Source organism: Podarcis tiliguerta (assembly GCF_965153285.1).
Source record: "Podarcis tiliguerta genome assembly, chromosome: 8".
NCBI classification, from domain to species: Eukaryota; Metazoa; Chordata; class Lepidosauria; order Squamata; family Lacertidae; genus Podarcis; species Podarcis tiliguerta.
Genome location: NC_139541.1, coordinates 76,610,041 through 76,635,772, shown reverse-complemented (window position 1 = coordinate 76,635,772; position 25,732 = coordinate 76,610,041). Strand labels below are relative to the sequence as shown.

Here is a 25,732-nt window from a genome sequence, read left to right as displayed (position 1 = left end):
ACTTTGCTTAACTTTTTCATCCTTAGGTCTGTTAATCAATTTTTTTTCATTCTCCATTATTTGTCTTAAGATTTCTTTTTCCCCTCTTTCTCTCATCTGTTTTTTATTGCATTTTGCTGAATAACTCACCTCATGCTTAGGCAAAAGGATCTCTATATAAACACTTGCTCAGTGCCCCTACCTCATCCCTTGTTCCTGAAGATTCTCCTGCCTACAGGCAGCACCATCTCCTGTATAGTCTTCCAGCAAGGAGCTTTGGATACATTACCAATCATATATAACCAAAAACCCGGAAGTAAATGCTCCGGTTTTCAAATGTTATTTGGAAGCCGAACATCCGACGCAGCTTCCGCTTGAGTGCTGGAAGCTCTTGCAACCAGTCGGAAGCTGCGCCTTGGTTTTCAAAAATTTTGGAAGTCGAACGAGCTTCCAGAACGGATTACATTCAACAACCAAGGTCTGACTGTGTATTTTGAAAGTATGGCTTCTTCTTTTCTCCGCTGAGGATATTTCCAAAACATACCACACCGTCTCTAATTGGAGGTGGAAAAGGAACAAAACAAGCAATCCACTGTCATTAAAGGCACTGAATGTTGCTAGCCTTTACTCTAGCCTTTGGCATCTGAGATGTGTGTTTTCAGGACCAGCCTTATTCTTGTGAATGTAATCTGTTTTAAGTGTATCTTTTCTATTCTGATTTTATTATTTGTAATCTGCTCTGCAAGCTGGTGAAAGTCAGATAATCATCATCAACAACAACTACTATATCTGACTTTAACACCAGCTGCACAGCAGAAATCTTCAATTAACTTAAGCAGCTTCTGTTTGTTAGGGAGCTGTTAAAAGACACAGGAGTAGGGCCACGCAAAAACAATGGCAACTCTAAGGTGCAACTGGGACCAAGTTTGACCAGTAGGTACTTTCTGGCTGCTACCCGAGAGGGCAAGACTGTTAACTGGCCAAAAGAAAATCACCAAGTCTTTAAGGGGAGCCTAAGTCTTCCCAATAGTGATGTATGGAAGTGAGAGCTGGACCATAAAGAAGGCTGATCGCTGAAGAATTGATGCTTTTGAATTATGGTGCTGGAGGAGACTCTTGAGAGTCCCATGGACTGCAAGAAGATCAAACCTATCCATTCTGAAGGAAATCAGCCCTGAGTGCTCACGGGAAGGACAGATTGTGAAGCTGAGGCCCCGATACTTTGGCCACCTCATGAGAAGAGAAGACTCCCTGGAAAAGACCCTGATGTTGGGAAAGATGGAGGGCACAAGGAGAAGGGGACGACAGAGGACGAGATGGTTGGACAGTGTTCTCGAAGCTACCAGCATGAGTTTGACCAAACTGCGGGAGGCAGTAGAAGACAGGAGTGCCGGGCGTGCTCTGGTCCAGGGGGTCACGAAGAGTCAGACATGATTAAATGACTAAACAACAACAACGAAGTCTGCAGAAATCAGCAGGCAGAGGAAGCTTTAGAAGGCATAGAGATAAATGCCTGCTAATGCCAAGACAGAAAGCTTCTGTTAAAGGCACATTTACAGTGGCTGGTGAAAAGTTGGCAGGGCCATGAAGTCGGTCTGCAAAACAGGAGAGAGAAGTGGCTTCAGAAATGTGGTTGGAAAGGTGAAAAGCAAACTTAGTAGCTGCACAGGGTAGGAAGAAGAAGAAGTAGCTATAGGGAGTTTGGGTTAGGCCCTAGTTGTTTTTTTAAATGAAGAGCCTACAGAGTCTATTTTTTGATAGTTTCTTGATTTTTACAGTTGATTTTTAATTGGGATGGGGTGGGGCTGTGATCTTACCCGGGAATTGGTTGGCATCCGTCTGTCTCAAGAGACAACGGAGGAGTGTGCCTTTGGGAGTGAAGTCAAACGGTTGGAGAGTCACAGCGCCTGCCGTGGCTGTAGAAACTAATACATGAGAGACATGTTTTGTTGCGGTTGGGGCAGAGGAAGCCGTTCTGTTATGCCGAAGCAGGTGTTTTTTCTTTCTGTGCTTCTCCCAGTGGTCATTCCACCTCCGGTCCCTGCTGCGGATACACGACCTGATTGTCTCCAAGATTCTTACCTGGAAATAAGCCCAGGTGAGCAGAGCTGTGTCTACTTCTTAGCAAACCTTAACCGGATTGGATTTCAGCCCTGAGCGCTGCCATGGATTCATATTTAAGTATCGAAATGTTATACTGAGCCAGATCACTGGTCCATGTAGCTCAGAATTGTCTACACTGATTACCTGTGGCTTTCTGGGGCTTCCTCCAGGGAGTCTTTCCCGGCCCTAACCAGAGGTGTTGGGGATCAAATTCAGGATCTTCTGTATGCCAAGCATAAGCTCTGCAACTAAGCGATGGCCTGCCCCTCTGTAACCTTTTGCTAACAGGGATGGGGAACCTCCAGACACTGAAGGCATGCCAACTATCACCAGCCCCAACCACCGCAGCCGATGGTCGTGGATGATGGGGCTTGTAGTACAAGGTTTCTAGTGGGGGTGGGCACACCCTAGTCTTTCCAGGAGGGGATGCTGATCCTGGCAGATCAACAGCTTGATCTGCAAAAGATCATGGGGAAGAGTTAGCAGGGGCCACCGTGGTATAGGTCAAAAGGTGACACACAAAGTAAGCAAGCAGCTCCTGTCGCTAATCCTTGCGTTTGTCTTCTTAAAAGTAGATCCCACTGAGTTCAAATGGACTTACTCCCAGGTATACATGCATCTTGTGTGTGCGTGCGCACCTTTTTGTAGAGGACTGCAGTCTAAACCAGGGTTTCCCAAACTTGGGTCTCCGGCTCTTTTTGGACTACAGTTCCCATCATCCCTGACCACTGGTCCTGCTAGCTAGGGATGATGGGAGTTGTAGTACAACAGCTGGAGACCCAAGTCTGGGAAATCCTAGTCTAAACCTTATGCTAGTCTTCACTATCTAACCCCATTCTTTGATTCTTAACATTTAGCAAATACAGTGGAACCATGGTTCTCGAACTTAATCCATTCCGGAAGTCCATTTAACTCCCGAAACCGTTCAAAAACTAAGGTGTGGCTTCCGATTGGCTGCAGGAGCTTCCTGAACTCAAGCAGAAGCTGCGTCGGATGTTTGGCTTCCGAAAAACGTTTGAAAACCGGAACGCTTACTTCTGGGTTTTCGGCGTTCGGGAACCGATTTGGTAGTCAACTAAGCCATTCGAGAACCAAGGTATGGCTGTATGGGGCCCTCATGTGTACAGTGCTACCTCGGGTTAAGTACTTAATTCGTTCCGGAGGTCTGTTCTTAACCTGAAGCACCACTTTAGCTAATGGGGCTTCCTGCTGCCGCTGCACCGCTGGAGCACGATTTCTGTTCTCATCCTGAAACAAAGTTCTTAACCCGAGGTACTATTTCTGGGTTAGTGGAGTCTGTAACCTGAAGTGTATGTAACCTGAAGCGTATGTAACCTGAGGTACCACTGTGTTTTATTTTATGTTACAGTGTTTATTTTTTGCTACAATTTTCGTCCTTGCTTTTGTTTGTTTTAAACAGGTCTTCTTCAAGCACAGAGTGGACTTTTTAGGACTGCTAACACCTGATTTTTATTTATTTTTAAAGCTGAGGCATGTGAAGGGCCTGGGGACACAGAGCCTAGGCTGGGTCTAAGACCTGCCCCAGGTTATTGGACTCCAGCCTCCACCAGCCCTAGCTGGTACAGCCATTGGCTAGGGATGATGGGAATTGTAGTCCAGCAATACCTGATGGGCCACTGGTTATCCACCCCTGGTGTAAGGACAAATCAGCAATTTGCATTGGGTCTGGGGTACAGTGTCCATGCACCCTACTTTACAGAGGCCAGTCCTCTATTTGAAGAGCTGCCAGAGAACAATTCTCTATTAGATGATATCCTGAGAATCTAAGGCGAGCCTGGCAAATCAGGCGAATGGCCCATCTTAAACCAGCATTCTGTTCTCACCAGATGTCCTTCTTGAAAGACCTACACTGGCTTCCAGTACGTTTCCGAGGACAATTCAAAGTGTTGGTGCTGACCTTTAAAGCCCTAAACGGCCTCGGCCCAGTATACCTGAAGGAGCGTCTCCACCTCCATCATTCTGCCCGGACATTGAAGTCCAGCGCCGAGGGCCTTCTGGCAGTTCCCTCGCTGTGAGAAGCCAAGTTACAGGGAACCAGGCAGAGGGCCTTCTCGGTAGTGGTGCCCCCCCTGTGGAAACCCCACCAGATGTCAAAGAGAAAAATAACTACCAAACGTTTAGAAGACGTCTGAAGACAGCCCTGTTTAGGGAAGCTTTGAATGTTTAATAGGTTATTGTATTTTAGTGTTCTGTTGGAAGCCGCCCAGAGTGGCTGGGGAAACCCAGCCAGATGGCTGGGGTATAAATAATAAATTATTAATAATATTATTATTATTGAAGGTAAGGAACCATAAGAAGGGGGAAGCAGCGGGGGCCTTGAAGTTATCCACCGATGCTTCGTCTCTGGACAGAAGACTTGAGAAGGCACACAGGTCATCTGATCACAGCCTAGCCCACCACAGTGACAAGCACTGCGTTTCTATTTAAGTTCAGTGTTAGACACTGAGATACGAAAGCCAGGAGCTAAATAGCTAGGTTATGGGCGCAACAATGGAATGTCTAGGCACACTTTTTAAATAACAAGAATACAAAGCTGAAAATGAATGAACTGCAGCTAAAATATTGTGTTCATTTTTCACACGGTCTAGACCAGGCATCCACAAACTCGGCCCTCCAGATGTTTTGGGACTACAGCTCCCATCATCCCTAACAGGACCAGTGGTCAGGGATGATGGGAACTGTAGTCCCAAAACATCTGGAGGGCCAAGTTTGTGGATGCTTGGTCTAGTCCTTCCCCTGCCCACCCCCCTAATATTCTTAAGAGGGTCTCTTCTCCAGCCTTCAGAGAACAGCTAGAAGTGGGGAGGCAGAAAAAGGTCCTCCTTTCTTTCTACTCTGCAGTTTTAATCTGAACTCTTAGGTGCCCATAGCTCAGAAACTGCTCGCACTAATGAAATTCCCTGTCGCAAAATGTGCCTAGAACAACGGGCGTTTCAAACACTGTTTAAGTTACAGTGACGATTTCCAAATCTGTACTTCTCCAGATGAATTAGCATGTGCAAATATGTGTCTCTGTGATGGCCTGGGATTCCGATTCGGAGGATGAAACAGAGGAATCCCGGCCTGCACAGGAGTCCCCGCCTCCAGGGCCGGCTGAACTGGGGCCAGGCCTAGATGCTGAAGAGCCTGCACCTGTGGCAGTGAATCAGGAGCTGGCCCCAGGTGAAGCCCTTCTGGCCCCAGAGAGGCTTGACGACTCAGTGGCCACAGGTGAGCCTCCTCCAGGGCCCAGTAACCCTTCGGCCTCTCCTGATCTGCAGAGGTTTAGAGCAGAGAGGCGAAGGGAACTGGTTGCCCCCAGGAGGAGTGCTCGCCTTAAGGCCAGAGGAGGCGGGGCTCCTGGGGGCCGGGACCGCCCCTGGCCTTAGAAGAGGATAAAAGCCCAGTCAGCCCGGCCCCAGGTTGCGGGAGCAACGTCGTTGTTGGCTTCGGACCTTCCTGCGTTCCTGATCCCTGCTCGGCCTCCTGTTCCTGACTATCCGGTACTCCTGTTCCCTGCTCGGCCTCCTGTTCCCGATCATCCGGTGTTCCTGTTCCCTGCACAGCCTCCTGTTCCAGCATTCCTGTTCACCGCCCGGCACTCTGCCTCGGACCTTGCCCCTCTTCGTGTGGACTTTGCTACACCCAAGGTACCTTACCCCCGGGACCAGCACAGTTTGCTCCCGCCCCCTCCCGCACTCCCCCTTCGTCGGGGTGCGTTCGGGAAGAGCCAGAGGCCATGGCTGAACAGGCGGCTGCACTGGTGGCTTTGGCCCAGGAGAACCAGGCCTTGTCTCACACCGTGCAGCAGCTCAGTGACGCGGTTGAGGCACTTCAGCAACGCTTGGAAGCCCTACCGGCTCCTGGGGCCGACGCCCCGGCTCCGGGCAAATACCCAGTGGCTTTGCCTGAGAAATTTGATGGAGCCCCGGCCAGCTTTCCCATGTTCCTGGCCCAGGCCAAACTGTATATTCAGGGGCGAGCCCGGAACTTTCCTGACGACCGTACCAAGGTGCACTTTTTGATTAGCTTGTTAAAGGACCAGGCGGCCAAGTGGGCGTTGCCGCTACTCAGGCAAGACTCCCCCTTGCTGGCAGACTATACGGGGTTTTGCAATCGTTTGGAGGCCGCGTTCGGCAACCCCCAGAAAGAGAGTCAAGCCAACCGGGCGATTCGGCATTTGAAACAGGGCAAGTCCGCGGTGGCCACATATACCACGGAGTTCCGGCTGTTGGCACAGGACTTGACCTGGAATGACTCGGCACTGCGGGACCAGTATCTCGAAGGGCTTTCGGACGAGGTACTGGACCAGTTGGCCACAATGGAACGCCCCACCACGCTGGACACTCTCATTCAACGGAGTCTACAAATAGGCGACCGGTTGGAGGATCGTCGTCAGGCCCGGGGTCGCCGACACTTCCAGTTCACGGCACCAGCTTTTTCCGGCAGCCCCACGGTCACAACTGATTTAACGGAGGAGCCTATGCAGCTCGGGGCAGTGCGGCCACGCCTTTCCCCCGCAGAGAAGGCGCGGCGTCGGGATGGAAATCTCTGTCTTTACTGTGGCGGAAGTGGACACTTCGCTCGGTCCTGCCCTGAGAAACGCCAGCCGCAGGGAAACCGCCAACCCCAGTAGCTGATGGCCCTAGCTACCGGGGGTCCCAAACCGTACAGAATGGGCCCGCACCAATGGACTTGCAACATCTTATGGTTTCGGTACGTTTATACCCTCCAGGTGGGCCCTGGATCCTCACCCATGCTTTGGTAGATTCAGGGGCAACCCGCTCCTATATGGACGCTGCTTTTGCCGCCCATCATCAGGTGCCACTTCGGAACAAGCCAGTACCGGTCCAGGTGGAAGCGATTGACGGACGACTTCTGCGTTCAGGTGCCGTTACTCAGGAGACCCAGCCTCTGGTCCTGTGTCTCCAGCAGCACCGGGAGTTGCGAACTTTGGACATTGCCTCTATGCCCCGCTTCCCCCTGGTGCTCGGGATGGACTGGCTGGAAGCCCACAACGTTCAGATTGACTGGGTCAAACGGACCGTGCACTTCCCAGACCCATGTTCCCATGCTCAATCCGGAACGCTGGCGGCCGCGCCCTCAGAGGAGGCAGCACCCACGCTCCCAGCCGTGTACCAGGACTACCAGGACGTGTTCGAGGAACGGGGGGCAGACCAGCTGCCGCCGCATCGGCCTTTTGACTGCGGCATAGACCTCCAACCCGGAGCGCCTTTACCAGTGAGTCGCTTATATTCCCTAACAGAGCCAGAGCGCGAGGCTTTGCAGGACTTCTTGCGCAAAAACCTGGAGCGTGGGTTCATTAGGCCTTCCACCTCGCCCACCGCGGCGCCGGTGCTTTTTGTTAAGAAGAAATGTGGGGAACTCCGCCCTTGCCATGATTACCGAGCCCTGAACAAAATTACCGTCCCAGACCGGTACCCCTTGCCCCTTATCTCGGAGCTGCTGGAGCGGGTGCAAGGGGCACAGGTGTTCACCAAGCTGGACCTCCGGGGGGCCTACAACTTGATTCGGATCCGAGCCGGGGATGAGTGGAAGACAGCGTTTGGGACCCGGTACGGGCAGTTCGAATATTTGGTTATGCCTTTCGGTTTGTGCAACGCGCCTGCTGTGTTTCAACGCTACATCAACCACGTGTTTCAGGACCTGTTAGACAAGTACGTGGTGGTGTATTTGGATGACATACTGATTTACTCCCGTGACCCGGCTCGCCATGAGGGACATGTCCGGACCGTGCTGCAGCGCTTGCGTGAGCACCGTTTGTACGCAAAGCTCAGCAAGTGCGAGTTCCATCAGCGGACTGTGGACTTCCTTGGTCACCGGCTCTCTCCAGATGGGGTGCAAATGGACCCGGGGAAGGTGACAGCGGTTCAAGAATGGGCGGCACCCCGGAACCGCAAGGACCTACAGCGTTTCCTGGGGTTCGCCAATTACTACCGGTCCTTCATCGCTGATTATGCTCATCGCACCACCCCGTTGACCCGGCTACTGCGCCCAAAGACGCCGTTTTCCTGGGACAAGGAGGCAGAGGAGGCGTTTCAGGGGTTGAAGGCCTGTTTCCAGAGGGCACCAATCTTACAACATCCTGACCCCTCTCGACCCTTTGTGGTGGAGACCGACGCTTCCAGTACGGCTCTCGGTGCCGTCTTGTCTCAACAGATTGGTCCTGAAGCGCCACTCTTACCCTGTGCCTTCTATTCCCGCCAGCTCCTACCAGCGGAGCGTAACTATACTGTGTGGGAGCGGGAACTACTGGCCATCAAGGTAGCCTTTGAGGTCTGGCGCCACCATCTTGAGGGGGCACGACATCCGGTGGAGGTGAGAACCGACCACCGGAACCTGGAGTACCTCCAGACCACCCGCAAGCTGAACCAAAGGCAGATCCGGTGGGCGTTGTTCTTTTCCCGGTTCCAGTTCCGGATCCGCTACATCCCTAGCTCTCAGAATCAGAAGGCGGATGCCCTGTCCCGGAAACCTGACGACAACGCAGACACGGTACAGCAAGCAGAACCCACCACGATCCTACCTCCGGCTGCATTCCTGGCCACCCAGGAGGCGCAGCCACTGCAGGTTCGGGTGCGGGAACAGCAGCGGGTCGACGCTTGGGCCCAGGAACGACTCCGGGAGCTGGCTGAAGGGTCCAGCCCACAGTATCCGGGGCTGGTCCTGCATCAGGGCCTGCTGCTGCACCACGGTCGTCTGTACATCCCGCCAGGGCCACTACGGCTGGAGGTTCTCCGGATGGCCCATGATGCCCCAGCAGCGGGGCACTTTGGACGGTATCGGACCACCCATCTGGTCAGTCGAGAGTTTTGGTGGCCCCGCCTGAAGGCTGACGTGGCTCGCTACGTTGCTGGTTGTGATGTCTGCCGGCGCGCCAAGGGACCTACCGGGCGACCCCCCGGCCTACTTCAGCCATTGCCAGTTCCACCGCACCCTTGGCACACGGTTTCGTTGGACTTTGTAGTGGACTTACCCTCGTCTCGTGGCTGTACCTGCCTTCTGGTTTTCTCCGACCATTTCACCAAGATGGTGCACTGCGCTCCCTGTCCATCTGTACCCACAGCCAAGGAAACTGCTCAGCTGTACCTTCAGCATGTCTTCCGCCTGCATGGCCTACCTGAGCGCGTGGTGTCCGACCGGGGCGTTCAGTTCACATCCCGGTTCTGGCAAGCACTACACCAGACCCTCGGGACGGAGGTCTGCCTCTCGTCAGCCTACCACCCACAGACCGATGGCCAGACGGAACGGGCGAACGCGGTGCTGGAGCAGTACCTCCGGTGTTACTGCAGCTACCAGCAGGATGACTGGGTCGACCACCTGGCGTTGGCGGAGTTCGCCTACAATAACGCGGTGAATGCGTCCACCCAGCAGACCCCGTTCCAGGCCAGTTATGGTTATCATCCACGGCTGTTTCCAGAGGTGCTGCCGACATCCGCAGTCCCGGCGGTGACGGAGTGGCTTCAAGAGCTCCAGTCCCAGCAACAGCTTTTGGTGGAGCAACTGCACCAGGCCAAGGAAGCGTACAAGGCCCAGGCCGACCGCCACCGCCAGGTGGGGCCGGAACTTCGCGTCGGTGACCTGGTTTGGCTCTCCACTCGCCACCTCCACCCCTCTCGACCTTCGCGGAAGTTGGACGCCCGCTTCACCGGCCCGTTCCCTATCGTAGACCAAGTCTCTCCTGTGGCATTTCGTCTCCGGTTACCCGCAACCCTGAAGGTTCACCCGGTCTTCCACAGGTCCCTTTTGAGTCCGGTGGCCCCACCCGACGAGTTCCACCCGAACCGTCCCCGACCGCAGCCAGTGTTGGTTCGGGGAGAGCCTGAGTACGAGGTGGAACGCATCCTGGACTCCCGATACCGCAGGGGAAAGCTGCAGTATCTCATTGACTGGAAGGGGTACGGACCGGAGGACCGTTCCTGGGAACCAGCGGCCAACGTCCACGCACCTGCCTGCCTCCGAGAGTTCCATGCGACGTACCCCGGCAAGCCGGGTCCGGACCCTCGGTTGAGGGGGGGGCCTGGGAGGGGGGATGGTGTGATGGCCTGGGATTCCGATTCGGAGGATGAAACAGAGGAATCCCGGCCTGCACAGGAGTCCCCGCCTCCAGGGCCGGCTGAACTGGGGCCAGGCCTAGATGCTGAAGAGCCTGCACCTGTGGCAGTGAATCAGGAGCTGGCCCCAGGTGAAGCCCTTCTGGCCCCAGAGAGGCTTGACGACTCAGTGGCCACAGGTGAGCCTCCTCCAGGGCCCAGTAACCCTTCGGCCTCTCCTGATCTGCAGAGGTTTAGAGCAGAGAGGCGAAGGGAACTGGTTGCCCCCAGGAGGAGTGCTCGCCTTAAGGCCAGAGGAGGCGGGGCTCCTGGGGGCCGGGACCGCCCCTGGCCTTAGAAGAGGATAAAAGCCCAGTCAGCCCGGCCCCAGGTTGCGGGAGCAACGTCGTTGTTGGCTTCGGACCTTCCTGCGTTCCTGATCCCTGCTCGGCCTCCTGTTCCTGACTATCCGGTACTCCTGTTCCCTGCTCGGCCTCCTGTTCCCGATCATCCGGTGTTCCTGTTCCCTGCACAGCCTCCTGTTCCAGCATTCCTGTTCACCGCCCGGCACTCTGCCTCGGACCTTGCCCCTCTTCGTGTGGACTTTGCTACACCCAAGGTACCTTACCCCCGGGACCAGCACAGTCTCCTTCTACCCAGGCTCATGCCTTTTTGCTGTGCCTTGTCGTGGTGCCTGGAGATTTCATTGCAGGGCGGGCAATGCTCAGCCCCCCCCCCAGCTGCTTATTCGCCTACGATGTAGGAAAACAACAGAAATGTAGCTTAGAAAAAATGAAAGATTCTTGACCTGTTCTTTTCCATCCATTGGCCTCTAAGAAAAAAGAAATCCTGACGAGCCCAGATCTCTTTTGGCCGCTTGGCAACCCTAGTGGAGTTTCTCATATCACTTGCCCCCTCTCAACCCTAGAAGGCATTTGCTGTTCCTGTTCTTCTTCTGCCCCCCCTCCAAATGTTTCATTATTCTATATGTTTTTCAGAGGTTCAGATAAAAAAACGCACGATAGAAGTTGGCTGTAAAACCAGCAGGCCCCGGGGCTTCTCTTTTTAACATGCTGATTTTCTATACAGCTTTCCTTTTTTCATCTTCTGAAACCAGCTCCTCTCTTCCTTATGCCCCAATCTCTGGGAGACATATCCGTTGGAGTTATTTGCTAATGACCTGCGCGGTGTTGCTTTTTCCCTTATTCTTCTGCCAGGGCTGGAGTTCAAAAGGAGCGCTTTTGTATAAAATGGCTTTCGGTTATGTATGTGTGTTAACTTTGCCTCCTGACCGGATCCCAAAGAACAAAACAAAACAATAAAGATGAGTATGCTGTTGAGCATATGCAAAGGTTTTTTCTGTGTGTGAGCATATCTTCTTCTTTGGTGATCACTCATAGCTGAGTAAGATTGTCTTCCATAAACACGGTTTTAACAATGAGTCCGTAAGTGACTGTGGAGGCCAATTCTGGATTCACACATCCTTCCACAGTGGGGACATTGGTTTCCGGGCGCGAGTTGATCACGGTGTGGATTTGCCAAGCATGCTTTCCTCCTAGTACGTTTCTCCTTTGCGTCCTGAGTTTGAGTGTCTTCAAAGCCCATGACACCTTTGGTAAAGGCTGTTCTCCAACTGGACCGCTCGCAGGCCAGTGTTTCCCAATTGCTGGTGTTTATACTACATTTTTAAAAATTTGCCTTCAGACAGTCTTTGAACCTCTTTTGTTGACCACCAGCATTACGCTTTCCATTTTTAAGTTCGGAATAGAGTAGTTGCTTTGGAAGACGATCATCAGGCATCCGCACAACATGACCAGTCCAACGAAGTTGATGTTGAAGAATCATTGCTTCAACATTGCAGAGTTAACATAAGACAAGCCCTCCTGGATCAGGCCAAAGGCCCATCTAAAGTCCAGCATCCTGTTCTCACAGCGGCCAGCTAGATGCCCATGGGAAACCCGCAGCCAAGATCCGAGTGCAAGAGCACTTTCCCCTCCTGTGGTTTCCAGCTACTGATGTTCAGAAGCATTACTGCCTTCAGCTGAGGAGGCAGAGCCATCTTGGTAATAGCTTTCAATAGCCTTCTCCTCCCTGAATTTGTCCAAGTACTATCTTCACCGCCTCTCACTGCTATAGAGTTTCGGAATTAAGGCTTCCAGGGTAGAAAACTTGGTCAAAGTTGTGCCCTTCTGGGCTGCATCAATAGGAGTATAGCATCTAGATCAAGGGAAGTAATAGTGCCACTGTATTCCGCTCTGGTCAGACCTCACCTGGAGTACTGTGTCCAGTTCTGGGCACCACAGTTCAAGAAGGACACCGACAAACTGGAACGTGTCCAGAGGAGGGCAACCAAAATGGTCAAAGGCCTGGAAACGATGCCTTATGAGGAACGGCTAAGGGAGCTGGGCATGTTTAGCCTGGAGAAGAGGAGGTGAAGGGGTGATAGGATAGCCATGTTCAAATATATAAAAGGATGTCACATAGAGGAGGGAGAAAGGTTGTTTTCTGCGGCTCCAGAGAAGCGGACACGGAGCAATGGATCCAAACTACAAGAAAGAAGATTCCACCTAAACATTAGGAAGAACTTCCTGACAGTAAGAGCTGTTCGACAGTGGAATTTGCTGCCAAGGAGTGTGGTGGAGTCTCCTTCTTTGGAGGTCTTTAAGCAGAGGCTTGACAACCATATGTCAGGAGTGCTCTGACGGTGTTTGCTTGGCAGGGGGTTGGACTCAATGGCCCTTGTGGTCTCTTCCAACTCTATGATTCTATGATTCCTTTAAAAAACCCAAAATGACACCCACTCATCCAAAAAATTCCATTCTGCAAGAAGAAATGCAGGATTGTGAGAGTTTATCAGACGTTGCTCAAACAGCCTCAAGAGTATATTTGTAACAATAAGGTCTTAAAACATGGTTTGTTTGTTTTTTAATCATGGAATCATAGGATTGTAAAGTTGGAAGGGACCCAAAGTCCAAACTCCTGCAATGAAGGAATCTCAGCTAAAGCAAAATGAAAAATGAGTTTCTCAAACATCTGAATTCTGCTCCAGTGGCACAATCTATGCCCCCTCCTGGTCACAGTACACACACAGTCTTAGTGGGTTTGATCCTCAACACATTAAGCAGAAATGAAAGTAGAGATTATCACCGAAGTTTGTAATTACTTGGTTCAGAATATGAATTTCCTCAGTTTGTTAGAGTCAGATGAAGGAGCGTCTCCACCCCCGTCGTTCTGCCCAGACACTGAGGTCCAGCACTGAGGACCTTCTGGCGGTTCCCTCGCTGCGACAAGTGAGGTGAACCAGGCAGAGGGCCTTCTCGGTAGTGGCGCCTGCGCTGTGGAATGCCCTCCCAGTAGATGTCAAGGCAATAAGCAACTATCTGACTTTTAGAAGACATCTGAAGGCGGCCCTGTTTAGGGAAGTTTTTAATGTTTGATGGACTATTGTATTTTAATATTCTGTTGGAAGCCGCCCAGAGTGGCTGGGGAAACCCTGCCAGATGGGCGGGGTATAAATAATAAATTATTATTATTATTATTATTATTATTATTATTATTATTATTATTATTATTACTACTACTACTACTACAAACAGTCCCCTCCAGAAGTTCTTCTCTGGCTTGGAAGTGAAGTGAGATTCTGCACATCATGTGCAGTGTTAAGATTGGCCAGCCTATTTAAAAGGCACATGTGCAAACATTATTTGTCAACTTCTTACTCATGATTAAAAAATAAAAGCAAAACCTCTCATTGATTGCTACGAGAAACTTGACCAGACCTATCTTTAAGTTTGGTAAACACGGTCTACATCCGTGTGAGTCAATTCTCTCAGCCGTTTCTTGCAGATATTTTATGTGGGTCCCTATTCAAGATCTAAATCCCTCTCTTGTTCCTCTGTGCATGTTTGGAATAAGGAATTTCCGGACACTGCTCCCCACCATGGATGGTGCTAAGCTAAGAGAGAACGCTTGGGAAACAGGCAGGTTCTGTTGGGATACTGCCAGGGAGACAAAGTCCATCATGACTCCACGTCGTCTCCGGACGTCCATCGATCTCCCGTAGACACGCAGTATCAGCAATTAGCGACACGACCTCCAGAAATAGCTTGCCACATTCTAGAGCTGATGCACGCTCTATCAGCAGATAATGCACACAGAGAAAGATGCACTCAGGAGAGCATTATTTACAAGTTTATTCAGCGTTGGTCAGAACAAAGAGAAAACATGACTGCCTGCTTCAGTGTCTCCGGCACAGAGTGAGAAAAGAAAGCAAAGACACAACAGAAACATCCTGTGAAAACAGGAAATACGCAGGCTGTGACACAAACATCCTGCTCCCTTTTAAGGTGGAACGGAAATATCCTAACAGGTTCCCCCCCTGCAGAGATCTCCAAGAAAGCTCCTAGCTACTGAATTCCAAATAGAGCCGAGAGGATATCAGCTATCATTCCTGAGGGCTGGGATTCTGGATTTCTGGAATCTGGACCACTGAAGTCAGTTCTCAGCTCTTGAAGGGGTGGAGGGAAGAGAGAGAAAGGGGAAAGGCTTGCAGCTAAGAACCTCTGGCTTTGGTCCCAAGCTCTGGGAATAGTTATTTCATAGTGGTGAGGGTGAGAGACAGGTATTTCTGGATTCCCCATGTCCCATGCCCAATAGTGCTCCTATCTTGCTATATAACAGGGGTGTGGCCTTCCAGATGTTGTTGGACTACAGCTCCCATAATCCCCGGCCACTGGCCCTGCCAGCTGGGGCTGATGGGAGTTTTAGTACAACAGCATCTGAAGGCCACAAATTCCAATTGCCTAAATGCCTATTTTATCTCCACTTTTATGTCCTACTGGGTTGCAACCTATTTTTTAAAAAAACTTTCACTGCAGCAGGGGTCCACAACACTTTTGGGCCTGGGGGCACATCGGGGAATCTAAGAAACCGCCACGGGCATCAAAAGTACCCATTTGACAGAAGAACATCTGGTGATGCTCAGAGCCAACCTCTCTTCACCGTAACAGGCAAAACATCTGCAAAGGTGGTATAATGGTTAGAGTGCTGGACTAGCTCAGTCGTGAAATGCTCTGGCTGACCTTGGGCAAGTCATGGTCTCTCAGCCTAACCTATTTTAAATAATAAAATAATAAATAAAATTGACAGATAAACAACAACCCCACAGGCAACCAAACACAGGAAGGGGCCTTTTCTGTGGTGGCTCCCCATTCGTGGAATACTCTCCTCAGGGAAGCTTGCCTGGTGCCTTCATTACATATCCTTAGGCACCAGATGAAAATGTTCCCCTTCAACCAGGCCTTTGGCTGATTAATATTCTGTGGTCCTTTTAATGTGACTGAGGGGGGGTATATTGGTTTGTTTCACTTTTGTTTTATTATGTATTTTGTGTTTTCGTTTTGTTTTCTTATGTTGTAGACTTTGGATGAAGGGTGGCATACAAATTTAGTTAACAACAAACAACAACCACACAAAAGCAAAAGCAACAGCAACAAAACCATGTACAGCACCCCGTTTTAAGTACAGTGGTACCTCTGGTTACGAACTTAATTCATTCCAGAGGTCCGCTCTTAACCTGAAGCCGTTCTTAACCTGAGGTACCACTTTAGCTAATGGGGCCTTCTGCTGCCGCCCCGCAATTTCTGTTCTCATCCTGAGATAAAGTCCTTAACCTGAGGTACTACAGTGGTAGCTTGGGTTACAGACGCTTCAGGTTACAGACGCTTCAGGTTACAGACTCCGCTAACCCAGAAATAGTATCTTGGGTTAAGAACTTGCTTCAGGATGAGAACATAAATCGTGCGGCGATGGCGCGGCGACAGGAGGCCCCATTGGCTAAAGTGGTACCTCAGGTTAAGAACAATTTCAGGTTAAGAACGGACCTCCAGAATGAATTACGTTTTTAACCTGAGGTACCACTGTATATAAATTTGAAGGGGGCAGGTGATCTTGGCACACTGGCAGGCCCCAATATTATTCCTGCGGCCTGATATTTTTCCTGCTTCTTGGTATTATCTGTTCTATTCTTATGATGTTCTATGGCTTTAAAACCAGGATCGATTTCATATCAGGGATTTATATTTTGGATTCTGCCTTGGGAGGGCCCGGCCCGAGCAGGCAGCCAACGAGTATTTTAAATAAATTATAACAAGCGTGGCAAAGCTTTTCCTGACAGGAAAGCACCACCAGCCCTGCCTCCCTGAGTGTCAGGCTGCAAAAGGCATAAGCTCAGGACCAGCTGGAAAAGGTGGCAACCCTGCCCTAGCAGGTTTCAGCCCGGAAGACAGCTAGTGGGCGGAATCGCTGTCCAGGAGAGGGGGAAATTTAGAAGGACACCTGCAAGAAAAATGACCCGTTGTTCTTGGAGCAAGAGGGGGGAGAGAGGGATGATAGAGTATGGAACAAGGGCTGGGGACATCTGGTACATTACGGGATCTGTTTAAAGACCCATCCGTTTCTCTGATCCTGGCGGGATTTGAGGGATGGATGGAGAAATGAAGGGGGAGCAAATAGCTAGCAATAAGCCATTGATCAGCTACAGGCGGGCTGCAGACAGGCTCTTAGAGCAGAGGGGAAAGTGGGGAGAGGCTCTGGCCAGGTAAATGAGGGAGGGGGAGAAGAAGGACTTTAAAAAGGCAAAAGGGCCGAGACCAAGGCGATCGCATGCAACCCAAGAGGTAGTTTTGCATAGTGGTTAGGGTACTGCGTTTTGGACGGGGGAGAACCAGGTTCAAGTCTTCAGTCACCCAGAAATCTCCCTGGGTAACCTTGGGCTGGTCACAGCCTGGCCTGCCTCGCAAGGCTGTTGTGAGGACACTGTTGCATCCATGTGCCCTATGCTTCTTGGGAGGGAGGGCTGGGTTTAAAATGCAGGAACAACAAGCTCTTTTCAAAGGCACAACAAGCCAAGGGTGAGCCTGTGCATGTGCAGAGTTTACCTTCAAGTAACCAGCACCAGTTCTCTGTACTGAGATTAGGAGCAGGACTTTTTGTTCCAAGTACTTTACAGTGGTACCTCAGGTTAAGTACTTAATTCGTTCCGGAGGTCCGTTCTTAACCTGAAACTGTTCTTAACCTGAAGCACCACTTTAGCTAATGGGGCCTCCTGCTGCCGCCACGCCGCCGGAGCCCGATTTCTGTTCTTATTCTGAAGCAAAGTTCTTAACCTGAAGCACTGTTTCTGGGTTAGCAGAGTCTGTAACCTGAAGCGTATGTAACCTGAAGCGTATGTAACCTGAAGCGTATGTAACCTGAGGTACCACTGTATTCCAGATGTGTTTCAGCACCTTGTTTTAGAAATTAACTAAGCTCCAGTTGTAGGTAACAAGATCAACTGAGTATGGGAATGCTTGGGCCCTCTAATTCTAGAGTTATTTTCGTCTTAGTACCCCCCCCCCCCTGGAGAAATGGGGTGTGAAAACTGGGGGAATGCTCCTAACTCTCCAGCAAAATGGGAGGAAGCATTTGCTAACAGAGCAAGCAGCTGCAATTGAAAACATTACACAGAATGAGGGAATGGGTGTCCTCATAGATTTTTTGGGGGGTGGGGGCATAGTAAAACAAGCAGACGAATGAGAATAATAATGCACATTTTGCCTCATATCTCAGGTTCCACAAATGCTAGAAACGTACTCTTCTTTTTCATGAAAGCTGTGGATTTGGAGATTATGGTTCATCTGCCTCCCTTGCCCCCAAAGGTCTGCAAAGTGGTGTAACAGGTAGGACTCGGGGAAAACCCCACATCTTTAGTAGAAGATGTCGCAGGAGGCATCATGCTGCCATATGGCTGCTGACCGTCCTGCAGAGACCTGTGTAGGCCAGTTATATCGTTGGTTATATCGTTGAATACTGCTGGCCAATCAGCAACGACACACTTCCCAGGTGCAGATCAGATAGCTCCTCATGCATCAACCCCCCCCCCAAAAGACAGAGAGCTGCACAAAATTTTCATATGCTGATACAAACACGTTCACACATATACATTTAGAAATGCTATCTATTGCATATAATAAAATGGTAAGCGCGTCATCACACTGCAGTTTGCTTGGCCACAGGCAGGTGGCGCTTAAAACTATAGCATAATGAGAGGCACCATGAGGTAGAAAGTCTATGAGGTCAGTGGAGAGTGGCAAGGCCTAGAGGGAAGGAGGTTTGGTGAGGTGGAGGAGTTGGCGATGGAAGCAGAATTCCGTCACCTCATTGTGTGTATTATATGGGGCCTGGTCTACACATATGAAACAGAATGGGGATTCTGAGACAGTTGATCAGGCTGTCTGAACTGGGATTGCAGGACTCCATGCAAGTTAAACAAAACGTAACATTGCCACTAAGCCATGCACAAACCAGGCCCAGGCAGGCAGTGCAGACTTCTGGCAACCCTTGAAACACCACCACAGACTCTGTCCTGGTTTACACAAGCTTCAGAATTGGGCAGGAATGAGCTAAAGGAGCTATGTAATTACAGAGTGGACTGTGCTGCTATAGCCTACAAATGGGGGCTCACTTTTCTGTTGCTCCCTATATTTAAAAATTCAGCACAGCAGGGAGAGGCCTGGGCTACAATCTTGCTCCTGAATGTGTGCCCCCTCCAAAAAAATAGTAATAATAATCTGCAGAGAGGTTGTTGTTTTATGTGGGGGCAGCATTCAGACATAGCCTCCTACTTGACTCCACTTCCCATCATCCCTGACCCTTGGCCATGCTGGCTGGGGCTGATGGGAGGTGGAGTCCAATGACATATGGAAAGTCACAGGCCGCCCGCCCCCCTGCTCTAGGTAAAGTCCTTTTCAGGGCTAGGTGCTTGAAACTGCCTGACCCTGGGGCGGCCATATCCTACTTCACAGAGGGCAGTCCTCTCTTTGCAAATGGGCTCTTTGGTCCACAGATAAAGAACGATGAGAACTGAGAGCAAGTGGCCCAACAGCTGGCCTCACCTGTTCACAGCCTTTCCCACTAGGGTTATCTAGTTTCCAGTTTAAATAATAATAATAAATATTTCCAAATTTGCATATGGCAAGTAAATTACCACATGGACATTTTTTGCAATTCCGGTACATCTTTTTTTGGGTGAGGCGTGTCCTCTTTGGGGCAACACCTAAGCGGGCACCCTGCCCTGCTTTTACTACTGCACCAATATATCACTGGGTTTTTCCAAAACAAAGTGGGATAGGTCAAGAAATTGCTCATGTCTGAGGAGGAAGATGTGTCTAGCACTACAATACCCTGAAGAAACTCATTCGCCACTCTCTCAATCCCCAGCAAACTGAATCAACACCACATGTTTAAACCGTGTGGTTTCCTCTAAAGAATTCTGGGAACTGTAGTTCACTCTCCACAGAGCTACGATTCCCAGCACCCTTAACAAATTACAGCTGCCAGGATTCTTTGGGGGAAGCCATGTATGGGGTGTATACAAACCCAGCCCCTCTGGCCTGGTCACTGTGAAGTATGTGGGGCGTGGGCCTTCCTCACAACCACCATCTATTGGTTGGTTGGAGTTCATAGAGAAGTGACTTTTCCTTCCTGGCTTCCATTTTGCAGAATGAGTTCCCCACGGAGATCAGGTGAGCTCCGAGGATGGGCTCCTTTTGCATTGAGTTAAACCCCTTTCAATTCCCCCTGGATGGCTAATACAGAGTTCTCCCTCTTTTTTTTCCATTTCAACCCCTGCAGTTGTTTGCTGATTTATAATATTTCTCGCCCGCCTTTCGCCATGAACGCCCAGGGCCGGTTACAACAACATCATACACGATGATCAAAACGGATTTTAAAAAAATTACAATCACCAAACAACCAAGCCATTCCAAAGCGACCTACAATAAAGGTTCTTAATTCTTCAAATTGTGGATGTGTTAACTGATGGATACATTTTTTTTAATCGTTTGTTGTCTGTCGGGAGCCGCTCTGAGATTCGCAAATGTCTATATGAAAAGCGGGGTGTAAGTTTAAAATGAAATAAATTTCTGGCTTTCAGTCTATCCTCCCTCTCCTCCGGGGCCTACTCTGTTCAGTCCTCCCCTTTCTTCCTCTATTTTTAGCCGGCATCTCTTTTTATTTTTTATTTATTTCGGCTCCCCTCTCTCCTCTTCCTTTCTAAACACTTCCTCCCCTCCTTTCGGGGAGCGCTCCACTCCCCCAAGCGTTATGACTTCATCCCGGCGCGGGCTGCCGGCAAGGAGAAATAAATCTTCATAAAGGCTGGGTTGTGATTAATCCGTGGGCCAAGGCTCGAGAGCGGGACCTTTCCCATTAGTGGATAATGGGAAGATGGAAAGCTCCTGTCGCCAGCACTAGCTGCCCGTCATTTGTTCCACTTTGCAGTCCATTTGGCGGGGAGACTACAAGGCACTCCATCAAAAATATTTTCAGAGTTAATTTCCGTCCCTTAATCTGCTTGATTCTTATTTTGTATCGAATGGCAGAATCGATTTTCGTGGCGACTAAATTAAATAAGGGCTCTTTTCATGCATGGGGGAGCCCGGGAGCTAAGGGGAGAAGGGGGGGGTGAGTGAGGAAGAATTAGAAAAGAGGAGAAAGGGGAAAAGGGAGGGGTGGAAAAAAAATAAAAGATGTGCAGGCACATGGAAGGATAAATAGATAGGACTTGGGGGAGAGTGGGGGGGGGAGATTGGTTTCAAACCCACAATCCCACCTTCCCCCTCCCCTCACAGCATCCACAAATGTGGGCCCAGGCAAATGCATTCACACAAACACCCTCGCTCTTGCACGGTGTTGGTGCCACGATTGGCACCCCCCATGCCCCCCTCCCCTGCCTCCATCAGTCCCCCGCCTCCTCCTCACCACAGTTCTTGCTAGTTGGCCCCCTGTGGGATGGGGGCAGCCCCTTGGCAGATGCCTGAGCATGGCGACCTCTGACCCCAGCTCCGCTCTCGTCCGTAAGATTTCCGGAAGCCCACCACTGCGTTCTGTGCCTTCTCCTCCGGACTCCAATATGGATATTTTCCATTTAACTATGGGGGTGGTTGGCAGGGAGAGAGGGCTGCCTCGCCTATCGCTCTGGAGAGAATTAAAACACCCCTATAAGCTGCAGATATCAGGAACCTCCAGGAGCTATAAGGCCACCTTCTTACCTTACAGATCCTGATCCTTCACTTTCGAGAGCAGTCCGAATGACAGGTCCAATATGCCTCAAGGAGCAACGGCCATATACGTCCAGTAACGTCTACTTGGGAGTAAAGCACACGGAGTTCGCAAAAGGATGGAGGCCTCAGCCTAATGCACGCGGCTGCCTTTTTCTCCTTTGCACCAAACGAAACACCAAACACTAGTCTGCTATTGAAAGATGCTGAGCAGACTCAGCAATCATAAAAACAGTAATATTAGTAATAATACTGAGCGGCAGCCCTTCTCCTTAGTTAATAAACGGGGCTTCTGCTTGAGGAATTTATACAAGTTATACCATGGTGGGGAGAGTGGGCTAGACTTTGCTCCGTAATGCACTGAGCACGAGGGTTAAAAGGGTCATGGTTATATTTTAAGACCCACCTTATTTCTGTGATTTTAAGTTGCTTTCAACTGTCTTTGCGTTTTAATTGAAATCCGCCCTGGCTGCAACCTTAAGGTGGAGGGCTGGTAATCAACAACAACAACAACAACAATTAATCCTTCGCTAGACTCTGAGGATAGATAACACCCTGGGATGCCTACGCTAGCAAGGAGAGGCCTAGGCCAGATTAAGAAGGAGGAGGAAATACAATGGCGGGCGCAGGTGATCAGTTCATACACAAACACACAACGGCTCCCCTCCACACAACCATCAGGTTCAAGCGGTCTTTGCTGGCCCCCCTCCATCACAGCCTTCCATGTTCATTTCATCCACCATTCTTCTTCTTCCCTTGTCAGATAGACTCAGACCCCCCCCCCCCCGACTCTGTGGACCCATGGGGAGAGTTGGAGGTGGGGGCTGTTGCTCTGTTTCTCTCTGGATCACATATAACCCTTTTGCCCAGCAAGAGGAGGAGAGTTCATTTATTCATGCTGGAGCCCAGCCATTCATTTATCTCTTTTTGCATCTCTGACAGCTTGACATGCCTTTGGCTCCCACCAAGAGCCCCCGCCCTACTTCCCCATCCATCCTCCAAGCCTCTTTATCCGCCGTCCCGTCCAACAAGCCAGGGCATCTAACAGGGGTTGTGTGTGTTTTTAGAGCGCCACAGCCACAGTCTACACAAAGGGTAGGCAAACTAAGGCCCGGGGGCTGGATGCGGCCCATTCGCCTTCTAAATCCGGCCCGCAGATGGTCCGGGAATCAGCGCGTTTTTACATGAGTAGAATGTGTCCTTTTATTTAAAATGCATCTCTGGGTTATTTGTGGGGCATAGGAATTTGTTCATTTTTCCCCTTCAAAATATAATCCGCCGCCCCCCCCCCCCAAAGTCTGAGGGACAGTGGACCGGCCCCCTGCTGAAAAAGTTTGCTGACCCCTGGTCTACACTCTTCCACAGTGTCTTCTTTGGGAACTATTCTCCCATTGGAAAGTTTAATAAGGTACACAAAAACCATCTCCCATTAGCGGCTCTAGCAGGGTGGGCTGCCTAAGTCTGTTGGGGGCTGCCTAAGTCTGTTGTTGCAAAAGCAACATAAAATCCCAAGGTGCTTTAAAAGACCAGCAAGCACATTGTGACAGAAGTTTTTGCAATGTATGCTATCGCTAGCGGAAATGCCTCTCTCTTTTACAGACACGAGGAAAAAGAATGTTTTGATTCATTCGTTTCCTCTCTAGACCGCTTTACATTTTCAAGAAAAAAATCTCAAAGCGGTTGACAACGCAGGAAATCGTCATAAAAAGCAATTCAGGAGAAAACACTGTTAAAGAAAGACAAAATATGAAGTATACATTCAAAGCAACCTAACTAACCAGAAGCTGAAATATATTAAAGATTTCAAAATAAAACATTGCAAAGGTCAATGATCGAATGCACGTTAAACGCAGGAAAGTTAACGACGACGAAATATCAAAACATTTCGAAAGAAAACGTTCCCAAAAGAAGTCAAATATAAAATGCACATTTAGAACAGTGTAATTAACAACAGAATAGAATATTATCGTAAGCAGAGAACATACCTGCCGCTGTCACTGCCAGTCCTGCCAATGGTGGCTCAGGCTCAATGGCCTAAGAGACAGTCAAGGTGGTCTGTGGCCTCTTCAGTGGCCTGAGCTTTTGTAGCTGGAGTCAGTCAGGGCCCTGTCCTCCTGATGCAGGGAGTAGGTCTTCCAGGACTCACAGCCAAGATGGTCCAGCACAAACCAGCACTTTAAATTCATAACCTATCCATGCTTTGAATGAGAGGCAGCATTCTTCCAAACGCTCTTTCTCTCCAGCAGGGGGCACTGGCAATAAGATGGATAACAAAAAAGAAAAAGAAAGGAAGTGATGTATATTGCATGACTTAACACAAGGAGAAATTGACCATTGCGGGGACCTTCCACTTGTTGCGTTCCTTGTTCTGCTGCGGAAAATGCAAATCGCAAACCCAGTTCTACTCTTTCAGAGGAAAGAGCAAGATTGCTTACTCCTACTGTCTCCCTCCCCAAATCAATGAACTTGCAAGGGGGTGTGGGGGTATCACGGGGTCTCAACCTGCATCTTGCAATACAGGATTATCCAACAATATATTCCACTTTCTAGAGTAGGCCATGTACACGTGAGATCTGCAAAAATATTATTATTATTATTATTATTATTATTGTTATTGTTATTATTGTTATTATTATTATTCGGTGTCCCCCCTCTCAAAAGTAAACTGAAAACGACTTACAATATAATTAGGGTTGCCACACACCCGGAATTTCCCAGACATAAGCCAGCAATCGGCCGTCGGAAGCTGTGTCTGGGTGGAAATTGTTGGTTTTCCCCCCTCAATTTTTTCCCAAGAATTTGGAAAAAAAAAAAATTGAACAACTTGGGGCAAGACGGAAAAATTCTCAACAACTTTGCCAAAAAATGTTTAACAACCACTTTTCTGTCCTGATTGTCACTTTTTGAAATATGGCAACCCTAATATAATACAAATGTTAAAATCAGCATACATTTTAAACAAACAAACAAAAAATATCCATATCCATATATGTAAAGGGCAGCTCAACCCAGCCCACCCACTAAAGGAAACCACAAGATCTAAAACTCTTCAAGGTAAAGGCCAAAAGCCTGGTTGAAAATAAATGTTAAAAGAAACAAATAATGTTATAAGTTTTCAAAACTACCAAGCTTAAGACTAGTTGCTTAGCTTTTAAACTGACAGTCCACCTTAATGGCCACAAATATAAGTATTTGGAAGTATGTAAGATTACATTTTTTTAATGATGATTTGAAATTTGAACTTCAGCATACTATGTTGGAAGACTTCTTAGGATTTTCCTTTCTTTGATTTGATTTGTTTTTGTTCTTATTTTCTGAAAAGCAAGCTGTGTAAAGTGAGATTGTATCAGGCTGGATTTATTTACAGCATTTGGAGTGTTTTGTATACATTATTTAGATTTTCAATAATTCCATAAGCAAGGAGCCACCACTAAAAAGTCCCAACCTCACGTTGCCACCCCCTGCACCTCCCTCTGAGAGGTCACACAGAAAAGGACCTTAAGTGATGAATATAGGGCCTGGATTGGTTCCTATGGTGAGAGGCGGTCCTTGAGGTATTGGGGTCCAGCAGCCACTTCATTCCATTTTCATTCCATCCCATGTTTTCTGTTCTCCGTCTCCCCACGCCACCCCAGTCAATCAGTATCTTGTGGTCATTTTGGTTTTTTATTATTATTAAAACCAATAATAAATAATAAAAGTTGTTTATTGTTGTTGTTGTTGTTTCATTTTATAATGTATATAAAACAGAGAGAACAATTATAACACCAGACGAAAATTAAAAGATGAAAAAATGGAACCATAAAATAGGCACAGAGAATGTGTAGTTTCACATGCGCTAAAATAGCAGTGTTAAATTTGAAATATATAGTGCATATGTTTCTTGAGTCTTCTGGAAGCAACAACAGGCCTTTTCTTTCTTTCAAACTTATTTTGGTTGGCCATGGTGGATGCAGTACGTTTGGTTGGGGATGACGAAAGGGGGGAAAGTTTCAGTAAGAAGTCAGCATTTTCACCCAAAGATTCTCCGAATAAGTTATGTTTTCACAAGTAACTCCAACAACACCATTTGGGCTCTTCACAGTCGGCTCCCATCATTGATCAAGAAAACAGAAGGTGCGCAAGTCATTTTTCAATTGGATGTATGTTCTGATACGGCTCTTTTATTCAATATACAAAGCCAAAAGAAGCAAGCACCCACATCTCTCTCTCTCTCTCTCTCTCTCTCTCTCTCTCTCTCTTTCTTTCTTTCTTTCTGTCGTTTGGGTAAACACCCCATTCAGTCATCATAACATCTGCATAAGTCCAAAATCCAGAAGTGGTGGGTAGGAGGTCATGGAGAGAAAGACCCCCAGAAACAATTTTTTTATCTCCAAGGAAACACAGAGCTTCCTTGCTACATCTTCCAGATGGGGTCATTCTCAATAAATCTGTAATTGCCCTGAGATAGTGATAGGCCCCATGACACTCAAATTGTGGATTGGGCCCTCTTGAGAG

The 25,732-nt window shown here is 49.1% G+C and overlaps 1 protein-coding gene across 1 annotated transcript in view; it reads right to left on the bottom strand.

The window, feature by feature from the left end:
* Positions 1 to 23,492, bottom strand: part of ERFL (ETS repressor factor like) — a 164,758-nt gene extending 141,266 nt beyond the window's left edge. The window contains exon 1 of the mRNA XM_083455674.1: positions 23,221 to 23,492. The gene's annotated coding sequence lies outside the window, so the exon portion shown is untranslated. The remainder of the gene's footprint in view (positions 1 to 23,220) is intronic.
* Between the last annotated feature and the right edge of the window lie 2,240 nt (positions 23,493 to 25,732).